The 21,286-nt window shown below is 40.9% G+C and overlaps 1 protein-coding gene across 3 annotated transcripts in view; it reads left to right on the forward strand.

Annotated features, from left to right (window-relative positions):
• Positions 1-21,286, forward strand: part of TEC (tec protein tyrosine kinase) — a 127,601-nt gene that overhangs the window by 56,335 nt on the left and 49,980 nt on the right. The gene's annotated exons all lie outside the window — the stretch shown is intronic.

The following is a 21,286-nucleotide window of genomic DNA, read 5'->3' on the forward strand; positions in this document are numbered from 1 at the left end:
GTGTCCTTTCTTTTCAGCTTAAAGAAGATCCTTTAACATTTCTAGGGCCAGTTAGTGGTGGTGAAATCCTTTGGCTTTTGTTTATCTGGAAAACTCTCTCTCTCCTTTAATTGTAAATGATAACTTTGTTGGCTAGAATATTCTTGGTTGGAATTTTTTTTTTTTTCTTTCAGGTCTTTGATTTTATTGTGCCACTTCCTTATGGCCTGTAAAGTTTCTGCTGAAACAAAAAAATTTTTTTTGCTGCTTTTAAGATTCTTTCCCTGTCTTTAACTTTTGATATTTTAATTATAATATGTCTTGGTGTTAGTCTCTTTGGATTCATCTTATTAAACTCTGGTCTTCCTGGCTCTGGATTTCTGTTTCACTTCCCATATTAGGGAAGTTTTCAGTCATTATTTCTTTAAATAAGATTTCTGCCCCTTTTTCCCTTTCTTTTCCTTCTGGGATTCCTATAATGTGAATGATAGTCCGTTTGATGTTGTCCCATAAGTCCCTTGAGCTATCTTCACTTTTTTAAGATTCTTTTTTCTTTTAGCTGCTCTGATAGGGTGACTTCCACTTTTTTGTCTTTGAATTCACTGATCTTTTCTTCTGCTTCATCTAGTCTGCTGTTGAACCCCTCCAGTGTATTTCTCAGTTCAGTTATTGTATTCTTCAACTCTGTGACTTCCAGCTTCCTATTTCTTTGTTGAGGTTCTCACTGGGTTCATCCATTCTGTTCCCAGTTCAATGAACATCTTTATGACCATTACTCTGAACTCTTTATCAGGTAAATTACTTATCTCCATTTCATTAAGGCTTTTTTCTTAGGTTTTATCTTGTTCTTCAATTGGGAACAAATTCCTCTGTTTCTTCATTTTTTTGGGGGTCTCTGTTTTGGTTTCTATACAGTAGGTGAACCCCTCCGCCCCCAATTCTGAAGGAGTGGCCTCACATAGGACATGAACCTTGTCATTCAACCCTGCCCCAAATCTTATTTGTGCTTCTCCAAGCAACCTATTATATTTTTCATAGCTCCCAGTAGTTGAGATTATGCCAAGACCTGTCAGTATCTCAAAGGGGGAGAAGATCTTAGCACCTAGATTCAGGCTGATTGGAAGCCAGACCCATAGACAACAACTTTTAAAAGTATGCAAATATATACAGTTCTTTTGGACCACAAGCATAAACCCCACTGGCCACCAGAGCCAGGCTATCTGGAGGCTTCCTTTGGGCAGAAGTTGCAAAAATTGGGGCTCCAGATGAGTGTATAAGCTATTTTCTTGGAGAAGTTTTCTTCTGGGATGGATCATATGGTAGAAACAAGTCTGAATAAATTTAAGAGAATTAAAATTGTACCAAGCACCTTTTCTGACCACAGTGGTATGAAAGTAGTAATCAGTTATGTGAAGAAAATGGGAAAATTCACAAATATAAGGAGATTAAACAACATGCTACTAAACATCCAATGGGTCAAAAGAGAAATTAAAAAACACCTTCAGACAAGTGAAAATAAAAATACAACAAATTCCAAAGTCTGTGGAATGCAGCAAAAACAGTTCTGAGAGGGAATACATAGTGATAAATGCATACTTCAAGAAACAAGAAAGGTCTGAAATAAACAACCTAACTTTATACCTCAAAGAACTAGAAAAAGAAGAACAAATGAAGTCCAAAGTTAGAAGAAGGAAGGAAGTAGCAAAGATTAAACCAGAAGTAAAAGAAATAGAAACTAAAAAAGCAATAGAAAAGATAATGAAGTTAAGAGCTGTTTCTTTGAAACATAAATGAAATCAGCAAAGCTTTAACTAAACTCATTAAGAAAAAAGAAGACTCAAATAAAATCAGAAATAAAAGGGCTGTTAAAACTGATATCACAGAAATACAGGGGGTCATAAGAAATTACTACGAACAATTATACATTAACAAATTGAGCAACTTAGAAGAAATTAATAAATTCTTAGAAACATACAACCTACCAGGACTGAATCATGATGAAATAAAAAATCTGAACAGACCAATTACTAGCAAGAAGATTGAATTGGAACCAAAAACCTGCCAACAGGGGCGCCTGGGTGGCTCAGTCGGTCGAGTGTCCATCTTCATCTCAGGTCATGGTCTCACAGTTCGTGAGTTTGCGCCCCACATCGGGCTCTGTGCTAACAAACAGCTCAGAGCCTGGAGCCTGCTTCGGATTCTGTGTCTCCCTCTCTCTCTCTCTCTCTCTCTCTCTCTCTCTCTCCCCCCTTCCCCTGCTCATGCTCTGTCTCTCTCTGTCTCTCAAAAATAAATAAATGTTAAAAAAAAATTAAAAACAAAAACAAAACCCTGCCAACAAACAAAAACCCAGGACCAGATGCCTTTAATGGTGAATTCTACCAGATGCTCAAAGAAGAATTAATACCAATCCTTCTCAAACTCTTACAAATATAGAAGAGGAAGGAATTCTTCCAAACTCATTTTGTGAGACCAGCATTATCCTGATACCAAAACCAGACAAGAATGTCACAAGAGAAGAAAATTACAGGGCAATATCCCTATGAAAATAGATGCAAAAATCCTAAACAAAATATCAGTACACTGAATTTAATAATACATTAAATTTTTATACACCATGATCAAGTGGAATGTATTCTAGGGATTCAAAGATGGTTCAACATTTGAGAAGCAGTTGATGTGATATACTACATTAACAAAATGATGGATAAAAATCATATGATCATCTCAATATATACAGAAAAAGCATTTGAAAGAATTCAACATCCATTTATGATAAAAACTTCTCAACAAAGCAAATATATGGGGAATGTACCTAACATAATAAAAGCTATATATGACAAGCCCACAGCTAACATCATACTCAATAGTGAAAAGCTGAAAGCTTTCACTTGTTTCAGGAACAAGGGAAGGATGTCCACTCTCACCACTATTACATAGTATTGGAATTCCTAGTCCGACCAGTTAAGCAAGAAAAAGAAATAAATGGCATGCAAATTGGAAAGGAAGAAATAAAACTCATTATTTGCAGATGACATACATTATATGTTAAAAACTCTAAAGAGACCATGAAAAAACTGTTAGAACTAATAAATGAATTCAGTGAAATTGTAGGACACAAAATCACACACACACACACAATCTGTTCTATTTCTACAGACCAATAGCAAACTGTCAGAGACATTAAGAAAACAATCTCATTTAAATTACATCAAAAAGAATAAAATTCCTAGGAATCAATGTCACCAAGGAGGTAAAGGATCTGTAAAAGGTAAAGACCTTTGCTAAAAACTACAAGACATTAATGAAAGAAATTGAGGAAGACACATATGGAAAGATATCCCATGCTCATGAATTGGAGGAATTAATATTGTTAAAATGTCTATTCTACCCAAAATGATTTACAGATTCAGTGCAATTCCTATCAAAATTCCGATGGCATTCTTCACAGAAATGGAACAATCCTAAAATTTGTGTGGAAACCCAAAAGACTCCAAATAGCCAAAGCAATCTTGAGAAAGAACAAAGTTGGAGACATCACACTCCCTGATTCCAAACTGTATTACAAAGCTATAGTAATCAAAACAGTATGGTATTAGTATAAAAACAGACATATAGATTGATAGAGCAGAATAGGAGCCCCAAAATAAACCTATGCTTCTATGGCCAATTAATTTATGAAAAGGAACCAAGAATGCACAATGGGGAAAGGACAGTCTCTTTAATGGTGTTTGGAAAACTGGACAGCCACATGCAAAAGAATGAAATTGGACGACTATCTTACACCATACACAAAAATTAACTCAAAATGGACGAAAGACTTGAACATAAGACCTGAAACTATAAAAATCCTAGAAGGAAATGTAGGCAGCAATCTCCTTGATATAGGCTTGGTGACGATTTTTTGGATATGACACCACAAGTAAATGCAACAAAACCAAAAATAAAGGAGACTACATCAAACTAAAGAACTTTTGCTCATCAAAGGGAGCCATCAACAAAATGAAAAGGCAACCTACTGAATGGGAGAAAATATTTGCAAATCATATATTTAATGAGGGGTTAATATCCAAAAATATATAAATAATTCATACAAGTCAATAGCAAAAAAACAATCTGATTAAAAAAAGGGCAGGATACAAATTATGTAAGAGTCCAAATGTCCACTGACTGGTGAATGGATAAAGAAGATGTCATATATATTTATACACAATTGAATACTACTTGGTGATCAAAAAAGAATGGAATCTTGTCATTTACACCAATGTAGATGTAACTAGAGTGTATTATGCTAAGTGAAATAAGTCAGTTGGAGAAAGACAAATATATGATTTCACTCATATGTGGAATCTAAGAAACACAGCAGATGAACATAGAGGAAGGGAAGGAAAAAGAAGATAAAAACAGAGAGGGAGGCAAACCATAAGAGACTCTTAAATGCAGAGACCAAACTGAGGGTTGCTGGAAGGGAGTTGGTTAGGGGTTGGGCTAAATCGGTGATGGGCATTAAGATAGGCACTTGTTGGGATGAGCACTGGGTGTTATATGTAAGTGATGAATCACTGGGTTTTACTCCTGAAACCAATGTTACACTGTATGTTAACTAACTTGGATTTAAATAAATAAATTTTAAAAAAAGGACAGAATATCTGAATAGATATTTTTCCAAAGAAGACATACAGATGGCCAACAGGTAAATGAAAAGATGCTCAACATCATTAATATTCAGGGAGATGCAAACCAAAATCACAATGAGATACTGCTTCACACCTGTTAGAATGGCTGTTATCAAAGAGACAAGAAGAACAGGCATTGCTGAGGATGTGGGGTGCTTTGTTGGTGGGAATGCCAATTGGTACAGACACTACAGAAAATAATATGGAGGTTCCTTACAACATTAAAAATAGAACTACCATATGATCCAGCAATTCCAGGGTATTTATCTCAAGGAAACAAAAACACTAACTCAAAGAGGTATATGCGTCCCTATGTTTATTGCAGCATTATTAACAATAGTTAAGATAAGGAAACAACCTAAGTATTCATCAATGGATGAATGAATAAAGAGGATTGTATGTATGTATATTGGAATATTTTTGAGCCATAAAAAAAGAATGAAATCTTGCCATTTGTGACAGCATGGATGGACCTCAAGGGCATTATGCTAAGTGAAATAAATCAGTCACAGCAAGACAAATACTGCTTGAGCTCTCTACTATGTGGAATGTAAAGAGCAAACAAAAACAACAGAAACAAAACAACCCCCCCCCCCCCCAACAACAATACAAGAACACCAAGCTTATGGATATAGAGAACAGATTAGTGGTTGCCAGAATTGGGGTGGGAGAAAAGGTGAAGGGAGGCAGAGGCTAAAATATTTAAAATAGTTTAAAACTAAAGTAATCAGCAAAAGAAAAAAAAAATCACAACAAAACTTAGACTTCATAGTTTCCCGTATTTTACATAAAAAAACTCTTTAAAGCATCTTTTGAAAGTAAAAATGAGCTGCTTCCTATACATTCTGAGATAATCCATTGGTTCCTAAATTGCAATCACATTTTCTCAGCATTAAGGTTCAAAACATTACATGCAAGTAAATGAGGCTTCCTGAGCATGTCAACATGTAGTTTTCATGGACACCTAAACATCGCTAGAAATATTTTTGTTTTGTTTTTATTTAGAAAGAAGTTCAATTAGATTCTTTGTTAATAGTTTCTAGTCCATAAATTTAAATTACTAAACTCTACACATTAGCATTCTGCACTTCTGTCTTTAGCTTTTGATGGTCTCTATTGATGTGGGAAACAAAGGCAAAAGAAAAAATTAAATTTCCTTACAACTTAACAGCCCATAGATAAGTCCAGAGGGACCTTCCCCTAGGAGCTCGGCTGCCTCTGTGATGACACTAGTTTGCTGAGGGCAAAAGACAATCTTAGCCCAATTCCTCCAGGCTACCAAAAATTCCTTTGGAAACTTCCTTTATCTCTACTCCCCCAAGATATATGTTGGCAATCATACTCCAAGCATATGGCCCACTGATATACATCTGAAGGGTCTCATGACTGAGTCTTTACTAAACAGTAATAAATGACCTTTTCCTGACAGCAGCTAGCCCCCTCAAGGTCTTGGAAACCTTGCTTCCAAAATTCCTTAGAGGTTTACATGGCTTTAAGCTATCCCTAACCCCCCTCCACAGCGGGAAGGTATTTTAATCAGTCACTTGTCACAACCTCAGTGCTGATTTTTCTGCCCTTAGGCCCTGTCCCAAGGTTTTAATAAAACCACATTTTTGCACCAAAGATGTCTCAGGAATTCTTTCTTGGCTATTGGCTGTGAACCCCAACATTTTCTACACCATCTATGACTATCGAATGTAGGAATAAGGAGTCGGCAAACCTAGGGTCTAGTGCTGGTTTGGTCTTTGGGACCAGGGAGTCATGTAATTACTCTGAACCTTACTAATCTTGTGCCTAAAGGGCAGGGCCAGGGGGTGGGTGGGGGTGGGGAGTAGTATCTGCCTTACCTATTTCATACAGTTGTGAAAATCTTATTAAAAAATGGTAGTGAAAACATTCTGCATCTTAAAAAAAATAGTTATTGTTATTACTTAATGCTCATTTGATTGCCTTTATCTATCGATCATCTGAAAAGTCAGAAAGTATTAGATCATATAAATCCAGATGGCACTGAAGCACCTGGGTGGCTCAGTCGGTTAAGCATCTGGCTCTTGGTTTTGGCTCAGGTCATGATCTTACGGTTCTTGAGTTCAAGCCCCGCATCAGGTTCTGTGCCGACAGCTTGGAGCCTGCTTGGCATTCTATCTCCCTCTCTCTCTGCCCCTCCCCTGCTTGTTGTCTGTCTCTCTCTCCAAATAAATAAAAACAAACTTAAAAAAAAAATAAATCCAGATGGCACAAAACTACATAATTAACACTTGAAAAACTGTATATAGCTTTGATCATTCCTCAAAACAAAAAGAAGGGGGAAAAAAGCAGCTGGAAGGTATCAAAAGGGTCACTAAAATATTCAAAGGGAAGGGCTGTCAGTGTAAACAACTAGACTAAACATAGAACCCTAAAGACTGGTACAAGGAAGGCCATGAGAGGAAAGCAATGGATCGAAAGGAAGGAAGGAAGGAAGGAAGGAAGGAAGGAAGGAAGGAAGGAAGGAAGGAAGGAAGGAAGGAAGGAAGGAAGAAAGAAAGAAAGAAAGAAAGAGAGAAAGAAAGGAAGATCATACCCATTAAGCAGTCAATCCCGATTCCTCCCTCCCAGCCCCACCTCCCCACCCCCACCCCTAGCCCTTGGCAACCAGTAACCTGCCTTCTGTCTCTGTGGATTTACCTATTCTGGGTATTTCATATAAATAGAATCATAGGTTACTTTTTGTGTCTGGCTTCTTTCACTTAGCATAATGTTTTCTAGGTTCATTCGTATTGCAGCATGTATCAGTACCTCATTCGTTTTTATATCTAAATAATATTCTATTATATGGATATACCACATTTTGTTTATTCATTCATCTGTTCATGGATATTTAGGTTGTTTCACCTTTTGGCTACTGTGAATAGAGCTGCTCTGCATATTCACTTACAAGTTTTTGTGTAGACCTACATTTTCATTTCTCTTGCTGGGTCATTGGGTAACTCTGTTTAACATTTTTAGGAACTGCTAGCCGATTTTCCAAAGGGGCTGCAATTTTTTTATATCACCCCCCCACCCCCACCCCAGGCATGTATGGGGGTTCTAATTTCTCTACATCCTCACTAAGCCACTTGTTATTATCTGTGTTGTTGATTCTAGCCATCCTACTTAGTGTGAAGAGGTAACTCGTTGTGGTTTTGATTTGCATTTCCTTTATGGCTAATAGTGTTGAACATCTTTTCATGCAGCCTATTTCTTTTTAAAATGCAGATGTGCTTGCTGTTTTTGGTTAGGCAGAAAAACCTGTTTGACAGGAACTCCATCTTTTTTTGTCTTTTTTTTTTTTTTTATGAAGTAGACACTGGAGAGAGTGGGCAAAGGGAGCCTCATTTAGGGCTGCCTGGCATTGTGCAACGTGGCTGCTGTACGGCTGGAGGGCTGCTGTTCACCTGTTAGCCTGAAGAGGAAAGAATATAATGTTATTGAGGGTCTAGCACCTATTGAATGTTCACCACAGTCTTCTGAGGCGGGTGTTACTCTCTTATTTTCAGAGAAATCCAAGGTTTAGAGAACACATTAAGGAACTCAGTGATTCACAGCTAATAAATGTCAAAGTGTTGACATTTGAGTAGAAAGCATATTATTGTACTCATTACTATCATTTGTCACAGCAAAAGGGTACAAAGCAAAATCAGCAGAAGGAAAAGGCACATGGGGTAAAGTTCAGAGGAGACCAGGCACAAGCTTGCAAGACCCCTTTTCTCAGTGGAGTCCCATAGGACCTGCTTAAAAACTCCATCAGTGAGTTGTCTACCAGGAAGCTCATTAGAGACCCAGTGCCCAAGCTTTTTTTGTTTTTTTGTTTTTGTTTTTTTTATTGGGGACTGGTTGGGGATATAGGCACCCTCTGTCTAGCATGCACCACATTGCAGACTCCAGAAGGCAAAGCAGGTGCTCAGCATAAACCATATTGTTTGTACCAATAGTTTAGGCACAAAGAGCTATTCTTACCAGTGCTGGGCATGGTGGGATCTTCCCAAAGTCCAGGTTCCCAGAAGCCAGCCAGTGGCCGGCTGTAGAAAGGCAAGTAGACCTTTCTAAGAATAGCAGTCTCGAGCCTGCTCGTTAACTCTTTTCCGCACACTAACTAAATGCAAAAATAGGAGAGAAAATTGAGAAAGTCCAGAGACTATGCCTGCTTGTATCTTATTATATCTGCCTTTGCCTCCTAGCGCTTGTATAGAATTGATATATGGTAGGTTTCTAATAATGGCTCACTGAGTTGTGCGCATCCTCGTTTTGATACGCGGCTTCTGTGTGTGTGTGTGTGTGCGTGTGTGCTGTCTGTAAAGCCTCGGTGCTTAAAAGGTTCTGTGTTGACCTAAATCATGATTAATTATGACTGCTTAGCCCAGACATCTCACTGTAGCTCATCACCCTCCTCTGAATTCTCGGTGGCTTTTCTCTCCTGAAAGACCTTCGTTTGAAATACCGAGGTTTGCCATTCGTGTCTCGAGTGGAAATATTGTTTCTTTTGTTCCAGTGGCCCCAGACTTCAGACTCACTTTTACATCAGTGAACTTTGACTAAAAATGGAACAGTTTCCTCCACCTGATCTCCTCTGTGTCTGGGTCCTGTGTTGGGGTCACACCTTGCTTTGTTCTCACGAGCAGGGGCTGACTGAATTTTCTGCGTGCTATCCAGTTGTCTCAAGCACATTCAAAGGGGCTTTGCCGAAGAGGAACAGTTCTGGGAAAGAGCTGGGCAGGATACCACGAGCTGACTAAAACCCAGGTTCCTTTTTTTCTGGGTTACCAGACAGACCAGTTAAAGAAAAGAAAGCTTACCTTCTCTTTGGCCTGCTCTCTCAGTTTTCAAGTGAAGTAGAAATTATTTTCCTGCCCATGGTTTTGCATAATTATTTTTCCACTAATTATGTTAATGTCATGACTGGAAATGTTCTTTATTTAGAGTTAAGAAAAGCACATTTTCTGAATAAAACAAGAAGCATTGGTTATGATGTTAGACGGCTAGTGTCCAAATCCCAGATTCTGTTACCCACCAGTTTATATGATGCTAGATTAAAGTGAACCTAGCCACTTTGCACCTCAGTTTTGTCATCTGTAAAACAGGGACTATAGTAGTTACTACCTCATAGGGTTGTAGTGAGACTCAATTGAGATATGCACCTAAAACTTGCACTAAACGAATTTAAAGCAAAGTCTGCCATATAGTGAGCCTTGAAGAAAAGTTCGTAATATCGCCCTTACTGTTAAACCCTCAGTGTATGTAAAACTCTGTTCTCTCTTTTTGACTGTTTATGCTGCTTTGAGTAAATTAACTTCCTTACCCTCTACCCCGTACTCCTTTAAAACTTTATTTAATTAACAATGGAAATTTTAAGATAACTGTTTGAAGCAAGTTCCAGTATGGAGAATAAAAGCCTGTTCACCATAAAACAAGCCTGGAATATGCTGGAATCAGATAGCCCAGGAATGCGCCTGTGACTCTGACTTTGAGAGCTGACCAACCACTGACTGGGCTCTTGGTTTTTCTGGGGGGAAAGGAGACTACTTCTCTTCTTCCCTTGGAATGTAGCCCCGTCCAAGTCTCGAGTCTCACAGCCTCCTTCTGCCAGGCCGGACTCTGAGAACATTCTGGTTTCCCTGTTCCTTTCTCTTCTTTCCTTTTCCTTCTTGTGGCCTACTTGTGTCTCTTAGATCCTGCTGACTTGTTCTTACATCACCAGCTAGAAGTGACCTCCCTGCCCCTGTGATAGCCTCCAAGCCCTTCTTGTTCATGCAGTGAATAATTGGCATTTATTTCCTCATGCGAACTTCCTTTCTGGCTGCTCGTTCTTGTCCCCTTCAAGAGTTGGTATTCCTTGAGGTTCTATTCTAGGGCCTTTTTTCCCATTCTGTACTTGCCCTAAAAGGCATTGTCCATTCCAGTGGCTTCGGTTAGCATCTGTGTGCTTACTGATGACTTCTCCAATCTATATTTCCCAGCCTGATGTCTGTCCTGTGGTCTAAGAGTTTCCTCAGGCATCTCAACTCCAAAATGTATGAAAAGATGTTCAGGATGTCCCCATCACGCTAGCTCAGTAATTGCACCATGGTCTACCCAGTTGCTGGTGCCAGAAACCTGGGAGTTGGTCTGAAGTTACCCCTCTCCCTTACCCTCTCTCATGTCTGGACTCCCAACAGGGTTTGCTGATTCTGCCTTCTAAATATATCTCAGTCTTGCCCTTCTCCCTCTCTCTATACCACCAGGATCCAAGCTGTCACTGCCTCTTCTTGGATAAATACAGTAGCCCTTGTATCAGTTAGAATTAACTTAGGCCATATATCACATAGGACACCTAAGTAATAGTAGCTTAAACAAAACAGAACTTTTTTTTTCAATGTGGGGGTGGAAAAAGACCGGAAGCAGGCTGTCCTGAATGGGTGTGGTGGATCCAACCCAGGCACCTTGGATCCTGGCTTTCCCTTCCATTGTCTTAGCTTATATCTTTCATTTTGGCCCAAGATGACTGCTGGAGTTCCAGCCATCTTGACTGCATTGCAGGCTGGAAGAAGGAAGAAAGACAGAAAAGCAAGAAAGGACTTTTCCTATCCGAGTTAAGTCCCTTTAACAGTTTTCCCTTATGCTCCACATAGGATTTCCACCCAGATCTCATTGACTAGAATGTAGCCGCATGGCCATACCTGGCTGCAGATGGTGCTGAGAAATAGTCTTTTAGACTCAGTATCAATGTACCCAAGTAAAAGTCAGGGTTCTGTTACTGATGAGAAATGGATACGGTGGGCAGACAACTAGGGATCTCTGCCATGTTCTACTACACTCCTCTTTTCATGTTGTGCCCTCTCCAGTCTGTTGTACCTGAAGGCCATAGTGACCTTTAAAAACACAAATATAGCCATGTCCCTCTCCTGCTTCAAGCCCTTCAGGAGCTTCTTGTTTCCCCAGTTCAAATCTTAAAAATCCTCAGTATGGCCTATGGTCCAGCAGCCTGCCTGCCTGTCTACATTAATCTGCAATTCCTTCTGTTCCTCACTCTAGCGTTCCAGCTCACCAGTCTTTCTGTTCCCTGAAAGCACCCAGCTCCTTTCCACCTTTACAGCTTATACGTTTGCTGTGTCCTCTGTCTAGAATCCATATTTTCCCTCCCTTAACTGGCTAACATCTCCTTCAGCTTTCAGCTTAAATATCACTTACTCAGTACAAACTCTCTGATCCCCCAGGTTAGATTAATTTTCCCTATATAATATCATTTTTCACTTTTACCTTTTTTTAAGTTTATTTATTTTGAGTCAGAGAGAGAGAGAGAGAGGAAGAGGAGGGGCAGAGAGAGAGGGAGAGAGAATCCCAAGCAGGCCTACACTATTAGCACGAAGCCAGACTTGGGACTCGAACCCATGAACTTCAAGATCGTGACCTGAACCTAAACCAAGAGTCAGATGCTTAACGGACTGAGCCACCCAAGTGCCCCTTTCACTTTTACTTTGTATCTCCTATCTCTATGTAATAAATTATTGGTGCAATTATTTTTTCAGTCTTTCTCTAATCTCTAAACTTCACAAGGCAGGTGAAGGCATTGCTTAGCGACCTGTGGCAAATAATAAATGATTAGTAAATGAGTGAATGGGATCCAGGTTCAAGGATGTATATGATGGATTTATTCCAAATCATGTTAAAGAGAGATATAAAAGAAAGACATAAAGACAGGTATCTCGCTATGTAGTCAGATACTCAGGATCAGGTGTGAGTAAGAAGTTGGGATTAGTAAGAAGTAAATCTGAAATCATCAGATCTAGTCCAGTTAAGACTGTTTATCTTCTAGGGAGGTGGCTTCCTAAGGGACCGTGTAGTGGGCTTTGAAGCCAGATAGATCTGCTCTGAATCCTGATCTGTCATTTACCAGCTGTGACATCAGGCAATTAATAAAACTCTGAGTCACATTTTCTTTCTCTGGAAATGGAGGAAATACCTACCCTGCAAGGCTATTTGTTTATGAGTATCTGGCAAATGGAATATTACAAATTATTGTATCTGATGGGCCAAAAAACACCTTAAGAAGGAAGCTAATTTCTGCTTTAAAAGCAGAGACAGTGGAGAACATTCTTTCTGTCACTTCCAGGTCATTCTGGGTACACATCTTTTTGCATAATGAAAATAAAGATTGCTTTTTGGTCTCGGGAACAGAAGGGCTTTGGAACCTTTTGTAAGCCTTTCCCCCCCCCCCCCACCCCCGATTATTTATTTAAAATGTTTATTTTTGAGAGAGACAGAGCATGAGTGGGCGAGGGACAGAGAGGGGGACACAGAATCTGAAGCAGGCTCCAGGCTCCAAGCTGTCAGCACAGAGCTTGACGTGGGGCTTGAACCCACAAACCGCATGATTATGACCTGAGCTGAAGTAGGACGCTTAACTGACTGAACCACTCAGGTGCCCCCCCCCTTTTTAAATTTACTAAACTTCCATAGTGCTTACCTTATATTATGCAAGGTCTTACATGCTTCATAATCATTAACTTTAATCCTCTTAACTTTGTAAGGAAGATACCGTTTTCATTCCCGTTTTACAGCTTGCTCAAGGTTACAGAGCCAGCCACGGCAAAGCCAGGATCCCAGCCCAGACTGTCTGATTCTCAAGCTCTGAACCATTACACTGCACTGCTTCTGGGTAATTTTGTGAGACTTTCTGGCTGGCTAAATGGTGTGTTAACCTAAGGATCAGACCCGTATTTGATCTTTGTATTAACCAGACCATGAATTAGCCTTTAAGGAAGCCCGACAGACTGGTAAAAGTGTGTTCTTTGTAACATTACTCTTCTGCCCTGAAAGAAGAGAGACTTTGACCAAATTTTGACCAAGTGTGCTCTCTGCTACTGTGTGTGAAGGCTGTGAGTTGCCAGAGATTAACTGTTTCTAACGTAAAAAGGAAGTGCTAATCTAGTTGCTTGCTGATTCAGTATTGGTTTCATACTATAAGACAGAACTAAAATAACAGCCTCAAAGAATAAAAATAGTACAGTCACATGAAGCATCAACCGTCCTTTTTCAAAACAGGATTTAAAAACATGGGTTGTAAAACCCATGAAGTAAAGGTTAATCTCTTTTTTTCTGGTTGGAGAGAGTAGATATGGGTAGACACTCGTCTGTTCTATTGTGTCCCTCTGTAATTTTAGGGTATTGATGCTGTTAAGACCCAAGGAAGAATCTCATTCATGCCAGTTTATTTTATAAGTCAAATTTGGCATCATTCTCTGGAGTCTAGAAGGTAGGTAGGAGGGACTTTTCTTAAATAGAACTAGTGGCTTTTGCTTTTATTTTCCCTAAGGGTTAATATGGTTTTGAAAAAGAACATTAATAGCTAAACTTATTGAGCACTTACCACTTGTCAGTTTTATTCCAAGAGCTTCATATGACTTGACTTTTTTTTTTTTTTTTTTTTTACGTTTATTTATTATTGAGAGACAGAGAGAGACAGAGCATGGGCATTGGAGGGGCAGAGAGAGAGGGAGACACAGAACCCGAAGCAGGCTCCAGGCTCCAAGCTGCCAGCACAGAGCCCGACGTGGGGCTCGAACTCACGAACTGTGAGCCGAAGTTGGAGGCTTAACCGACCGAGCCACCCAGGCGCCCCAGTATGACTTGACTTTTTAAGTTTACAGCAACCGTATGAAGTTGTTTGCTAGTACTCATCCCGTTGTATAGCTAGAGAAACTGAAGCCCAGAGAAGTTAAGTGACTTGTTCAAGGGGATACAGCAAGTAAGTGGCAGAGCCGGGATCCAAACTCAGGCAGTCTGGCTGCAGCGTCTTTGCTCTTGAGCAATAAGAACTTTGTTGTGGAATCCTGCTGGCTCTTAGTCTGAGGGGATAAAGCAAAGGATAGTGGTTCATCCTTTTATTTGTCAAAAAGCTACCCACTTTTTCTTTCCCCGAAGAACAGTCCCACCAAGTGACAGAACCAGGCTCAGCTTTCTGTCTTCAGCGGCGGGGACCCTTGCATGTTAAAATATAATCCCTTGAGGCCACAGTTCCTCATTGCCTGGAAGATTAATGACGCAACTCCTCAGCACTCCATGCAGAGCCATTCATAACCTGATCCTGACTCACCTTCCCAGTCTCGTCTCCTGCCTCTTCCGCCCGCCCCTCCGTTCGTTGGAAAACACTACACACCACCAGGCTTGCCCTGCCATGTTCTTTTGTAGTGACCGACCTTCGCTTGTGAGGTTTCCTATGTAAAATCATCTCTCCTTTCTTTGCTGGGAAAACTCTCCTTCGCGATTCAAGGCTCTGCTCGAAGAGGCAGCTCATCTGTGCAGCCTTCTCAGACTCTTTTTCTGGAAGAATTAACCTCTTCTTCCTTTATGTCCCACTGCGTTTTGCTCAGTGAAGAACTTTCCGTATTGCCTTATGAGTAATCATTTCTTGCCACTCAGGTGGAAATTCCTGGGGAGGAGAGCAGACGCTACAGAAATATTGACTAAAAGAGTGAAGGGCTGAGGTGGCGTGAGAGAGACGATAGAAAGGCGTGAGGAGATTTCAGTTAATTCCTAGCCTTGTCTGTTATCTTGTCTATGGACTATATAAGACTTTTTGATTTGGGGACGTAAACTATTCAGTGTGACCTGCTTTCTTTCACAACCAGGAATGAAAAATTTCCAAATTGTGAAGTTCACAAGGAAACCTCTGTCAACAGGAAAACAGCTATCAAGTTAGCGATCAAAATAGTGTATGATTTAAAAGAGCTGCTATTATTCTAGATTAACTGATTTTTTTTTTTTTTTTTTTTTTTTTTTTTTTTTTTGAGAGAGAGAGAGTGCAAGCACGGGAGGGGCAAAGGGAGATAGAGAGAGAATCCCACGCAGGCTCCATGCTTTGCATGGGGCTCGATCTCACGACTATGAGATCATGACCTGAGCTGAAATGAAGAGTCAGACAGTTAACCGACTGAGCCACCCATGCGTCCCAACTGTCAGATTTTTAAAATTTGGTTAAGTTAAATCTAATACAAATTCCAACAGTTTCCTGGGTCATCAATACCAATCGTTGACTGGGTTCTGACCATGCTGGGTGCTGTTGGTAATCACACCAGAGAATGGGCACCGTTCCCATTCTCACGCAATGTTCAGTCTGTTTCAGGCATCGGCTATGTAACAAGAGCCTCACAAATCATAACTGTGGTTCTAATTAAGCAGAAGTTAGGAAAAGTACAAATGGTTTGTATTTCAGAGTATGAAGTGTGTGAGTAGGATGAAAGTGTGCTAAATATACAAAATGTATTAAGTTGATCAGAAATCACCAATATTTGATCATTTTGGACTTACAGTTTCTTATGGTTTGACATGATATTACCTTAGTGAATTGATGAAAAAAGCCACCTCTCTTTCTGAATCCACTTTAAAGCCTGTGCATGGTAATACGGAGGTTTCAGATGTACTCACTGTACTTACTACAATAACTCCTACATGTTCCTCGAAAGCCTTCCAAGGCTGGTTGCTGTCTAGGTGGAGTGAAGCATCACACCCTCCAGAAGGGAGGTGAGGGAATGAGGAAGACAAAACCAGACAGACCTTGTCCCCATTGCAAGTGCTGGTGGGCTCACAGGGAGTGGCCTTGCTCTCTGGGCCATGGGGATTTTGTATTTGGCATTGGGGGCATCTCTTAGAATGTATTCTGCAACACGGATTAACTTTTGCCAGAGTATTAAAAAGTTAATTGCATTAGTGATCGTAAACTGAGAGGGGATGAATAGTTTCACTATGGCCCTCAGCTGTGATAGCCAATAAAGAGCATAGCAGTACAGCCTGGACTTCTGTATCTTCGTTTGCCCTTGGTCAGTTGTTTGACCTCAGTGCTCCATTTACTCAATTATAAAATGCAGATGCTAAATAACTCATTACTTCAACAGGGTCAGCGGTTCTGAAATTAATTACTGAGCACTTTGAGATTGATGGATGCAAGAAGCTGTGTGAATGTGACCACTAAGAGCAGTTGTGTTAACATCTGGGATCGTTTCTTCTTCTGAATCTGGTGGAGACATTACCACAAGTATAGCCAAAGCTTTCTTAGTGGCAATTAAATAAAGTGATCAAATCTACTTTTTTTCCAATTTGTAATGGACACTTCTTACATTCTCACAAAAATTTTTTTATAGGTAGATCCTATAACTTTGATCAAGATTTTGAAAAATGTGATGGAGAGGGGCACCTGGTTGGCTCATTCAGTTAAGCATCTGACTTCAGCTCAGATCATGATCTCATGGTTTGTGAGTTCGAGCTCCACATTGGGCTCTCTGCTGTCAGTGTGGAGCCTGCTTCAGATCCTCTGTCCCTGTCTCTCTCTGCCCCTCCCCCGTAGTTCTCTCTCTCTTTCTCTCTCTCTCTCTCTCTCTCCCACACACACACCCCCTCTCAAAAATATATAGACATTAGGGGCGCCTGGGTGGCTCAGTTAGTTGAGCATCCGACTCTTGGTGTTGGCTCAGGTCATGATCTCAGGGTTTCAGGAGTTCGAGCCCCGTGTGGGGCTCTGCACTGGTAACGTGGAGCCTGCTTAGGACTCTCTCCCTCTGCCCCTTCCCCACTTGGCTGTCTCTGTCTCTCTCAAGATAAATAAACTTAAAAAAAAAATAAAGAAACATTAAAAAAATGTGATGGAGAGAAGTATTTTTTAGCCTTTTATTACAAAAAGTTTCAAACATACTCAAGAGTAGAGAGGGTAGTCAGGTGACCTCCATGTACCCAGCACCCAGCTACCTAACCCTGACTCACGCTTCCCTCCACCTCCGTGGTCGTGTAGCAAATCCCTCCCACTCTCGTTACCCAGTAGAAGTCCTGTCCTTTCCTCTACAGTTGCTTTAGCGTCCATCTGCAGAAGACAGGGAGTACTCATCTTATGTAGAACCTTAATGCTCTCACCCCTAAACATATCAAGAGAGCTTCCATGATGTCATCAAGCATCCAGTCAATAGAAGAAATTGTTTTGTTTCGTTGTAATATTTATTTATTTATTTTGAGAGAGAGAGAGAGAGAGAGAGAGAGAAAGAACAAACAGGAGAGAGGCAGAGAGAGAGAGAGAGAGAGAGAGAGAGAGAGAGAGAGAGAATTCCAAGCAGGCTCCCTGCTCTGCACAGAGCCCGATGCGGGGCTTGATCTCACAAACCATGAGATCATGACCTGAGCTGAAATCAAGAGTCAGAGGCTTAACCGACTGAGCCACCCAGGCACACTTGGAAGAAATTGTTTTGTTTTTTAAAAAATTAAAAATATATATATATATTTATTTTTGAGAGAGACAGAAAGAGAGGGAGACAAGAATCTGAAGCAGGCTCCAGGCTCTGAGCTATCAGCACAGAGCCCGACGCGGGGCTCGAACCCATGAACCGTGAGATCGTGACCTGAGCCGAAGTCGGACCTTAACCAACTGAGCTGCCCAGGCGCCCCAGAAGAAATTGTTTTTAAAATCATTTTATCTATAGAAGTTTCCCAGTTGACAGGTTTTATTACAAAAGTTTTCTGTTGATTATTTGCAACACAAAGTGGCTATGCCTATAGAAACCATAGTAAAGGAATGATTAGTACCCATCAGACCCACAGAAACCCATGGAACACATATGAGGCCATCTGTGTTTTTCTTTGAATATCTTTCTGAGGGGAGAGTTCCTCTTCTGAAGGGTGATTCCTCTTCTCTTACTAGACATCTTGCGTTAAGACTCACATTTTGTCTTTCTTGCCAGTGTTCTCGTGGTGATTCCTTCTCCCTCCCCCTTCCCCATCTTCCTTGATCTCTTCACCCTCTCTCACTCCCCTTCCCACCCCCAGACTTGAACAGAAGCAAAAGGAAGGCATTGTTCCCAGCACTGCTGGCTGATTGTCTTCACTGGGGAAGAAGAAAAAGGAGGGGATGTTGCTTCCTTGGAGGCAGCATGCTGGTCTGGAGAAGCTGCCATTATTTGCAGCTTAATATTTTGGAGGTATTGAGAAAACAGACTGCAGTGTGATCCTCTTAACACTAGAGAGAACTGGAGAAATATACAGGGGTCCTGCAGACAGTTATGCAAAGACCAAGTGAATGTTCCACTTTTGCAGTATCCTAGCGAAGCTCCATTCATTTTTAGAAAATACAGATTTACAGTTTATACTCGCACACATGCATCTTTGCCCTCCACTCACGTCAGATAAGCAGAGAGAGGGGTTTTTCTTAGCGGAGGAACTGGTCAGGTGTGGGCAAGGTGGAGGTAAGATTCTTGAGGGCCCGTGAGCCCCGCAACTTTTCGCCTGTCCAGAAACTCAGTCCTGCCTCCAGGTCACAGGCTGGCCTCCTGGGGGAGCCTGTGGAGTGGTGGCCACAGGGGCTTCCCTCTCCCAGGGCTGCTGTTTTTCTGCAATACCACTTCATCAGTCCATTTGGCCATGGTGGCGTTCCTGGGGGTGGGGTGGGAATTGTACTGCCAGTGCTGAAGTTGTAGGTCCCTTGCGCGTGCAAAAGCCACAGAGCAGGCCACTGTGTGCTCACCGGGTGACACTACCCCCCACCACCCATCCTGGAAATTGCAATTTCTGTCCTGCTCTGTTAGCTGTCTGTAACTCTCACCCACCCCGAAACTCACAAAGTTTATGTCTCCCAAGTTCCTCTTGTTTGTGTGATTCTAGGTATTTCGGCTTTCTTGAAGATAAAGTGGCACTAAAAAACCTGCACACATGACGTGTCCACTGGAGAGCCTCGGACATACATGCACGCACACACACGTACACGTGGCTCTCAGAATCCCTGGTACCGTAGCAGAGCGCTACTAGTCGGTGTTAACCATAGAGATGCAAGAACTGAAGGCCCTTGGTTAGAGGGCCTTCCTTCTCTTTGGCTGCTTAAAAAAACCAGAAGGCAAACAGATTTGCAGGGTCAGACCCAATGATTCCCGTCTGTGGTTGAGGAGGGATCCCCTGGCAGTAGTTCAGAGTATCTCGGAGGCTCGTAACATGACCATTACTCTGTGAGTTGGGTGTTCACATGTGGCAGGACACTTCAGTTGAACAGGGGACCGAGGAAGCAGGGCCTTTTGGATCCTGAGAGTTCCTCTTGGGTCCTGGCAGTTCTTGGCATGCCTGGACCCACCGTTGTGGCAGGTGTCTGAGAGAGCAATGGCAAAAATAAAAGCAGCCAACTTCTTCTCTGAAATAGTCACGTGGTGGCTCTGACTGGATACTATGAAATTAAACCTAAGGAAGGCCTCCTGTCCACTTAGCCGAAGCCCCTCCTATTCACGCATGTCCTCGTCCATTCATTGACTTATTCAACCAAGTCATTGAGCACCTGCCCTGTGCCAGGCTATGACATGCCAGCACTGTTGTAGGTGCTGGAGAGGCAGTACGTCTGTCCTCACTGAGCTTCCAGTAGGTGGCCTTCATCATGCTTGCCTTGAGAAAGGGAGTAATGAGACCGGAAGAAAGAAGAGGGTAGGAGCAGGTACCAACTTTAGGGGAAGGTGTAAAATTAATTTTATTTCTCTACCAGAAATTAATTTAATGCTGGATGAATTGGATGGATGGATGAGTTGTTTCTAAATTGGGACAAATACTAAGGTATAACCACTGAAATGAGAGCTGATTGATTACCTACTTCCGGCCCTTTGTAAAGTGAAGTTGTTTTGCTTAATTTAAATATCTATCTATCTATCTATCTATCTATCTATTAGAGAGGGCATAAGAGCACATGTGCATGCCAGCATGGGAAAGGGGCAGAGAGAGAGGGAGACAGAATCCCAAGGAGGCTCTGTGCTGTCAGCGCAGAGCCAGATGCAGGACTCAGACTCACAAACCGTGAGATCATGACCTGAGCCAAAATCAAGAGTCAGATGCTTAACCAACTGAACCACTCAGGTGCCAATTTGCTTAATCTTTACACCTATTTTTCTCTTTTGTTGGATTTGTTGGTTTTTCTTTTTTAAGTCTATGATTTAGAACACAAAATTATTAGCAAAGAATTTCATAGTTTCCAAGTCTAATCAATTTCAAGTTCCATGAGGGCAGGGGCCATATTTTCTTTAGTTTTATTGAGGTATAATCAATACACAATAAACTGCATACATTGAAATTGTATTATTTGATGAGTTTTGATATGTGTACACACCAGTGAAACCATCACTACGATAAAATGAACACATCCATCACCCCCAAAATCTTCCTCGTGCCCTTTTGTAATTCATACCTCCCTTTTCATTCCCACCATCCCTAGTTATCACTGATCTGATTTTTGGCACTATAGATTAGTTTGCATGTTTACTAGTATTCTAGAATAAACTCATATAGCATGTATTTTTTTTAAACTAGCTTCTTTCACTTAGCATATTATTTTTAAATACATCTATTTGGTTGTATCAATATTGTATTTTTTTATTACTGAATAGTATTCCACTGTATGGATATATCACTATTTGTGTATCCATTCACCTGTTGATGGACATTTGGGTTGTTTCCAGTTTTCAGCTATTAGAAAGAAACTGCTATGAATATTCTTGTACATGTCTCTGTATGGTCAGATACCTTTCATTTATCTTGGGTAAATACAATGGTGTATTTTTAAATCTCCGTATCTCTTGTGCTTCGCACATTATCTAGCATGTAGTAAGTAAATGCTCAGCAAATATTATCCTAAG

Source organism: Neofelis nebulosa, chromosome 3 (assembly GCF_028018385.1).
Source record: "Neofelis nebulosa isolate mNeoNeb1 chromosome 3, mNeoNeb1.pri, whole genome shotgun sequence".
Taxonomy (NCBI): domain Eukaryota; kingdom Metazoa; phylum Chordata; class Mammalia; order Carnivora; family Felidae; genus Neofelis; species Neofelis nebulosa.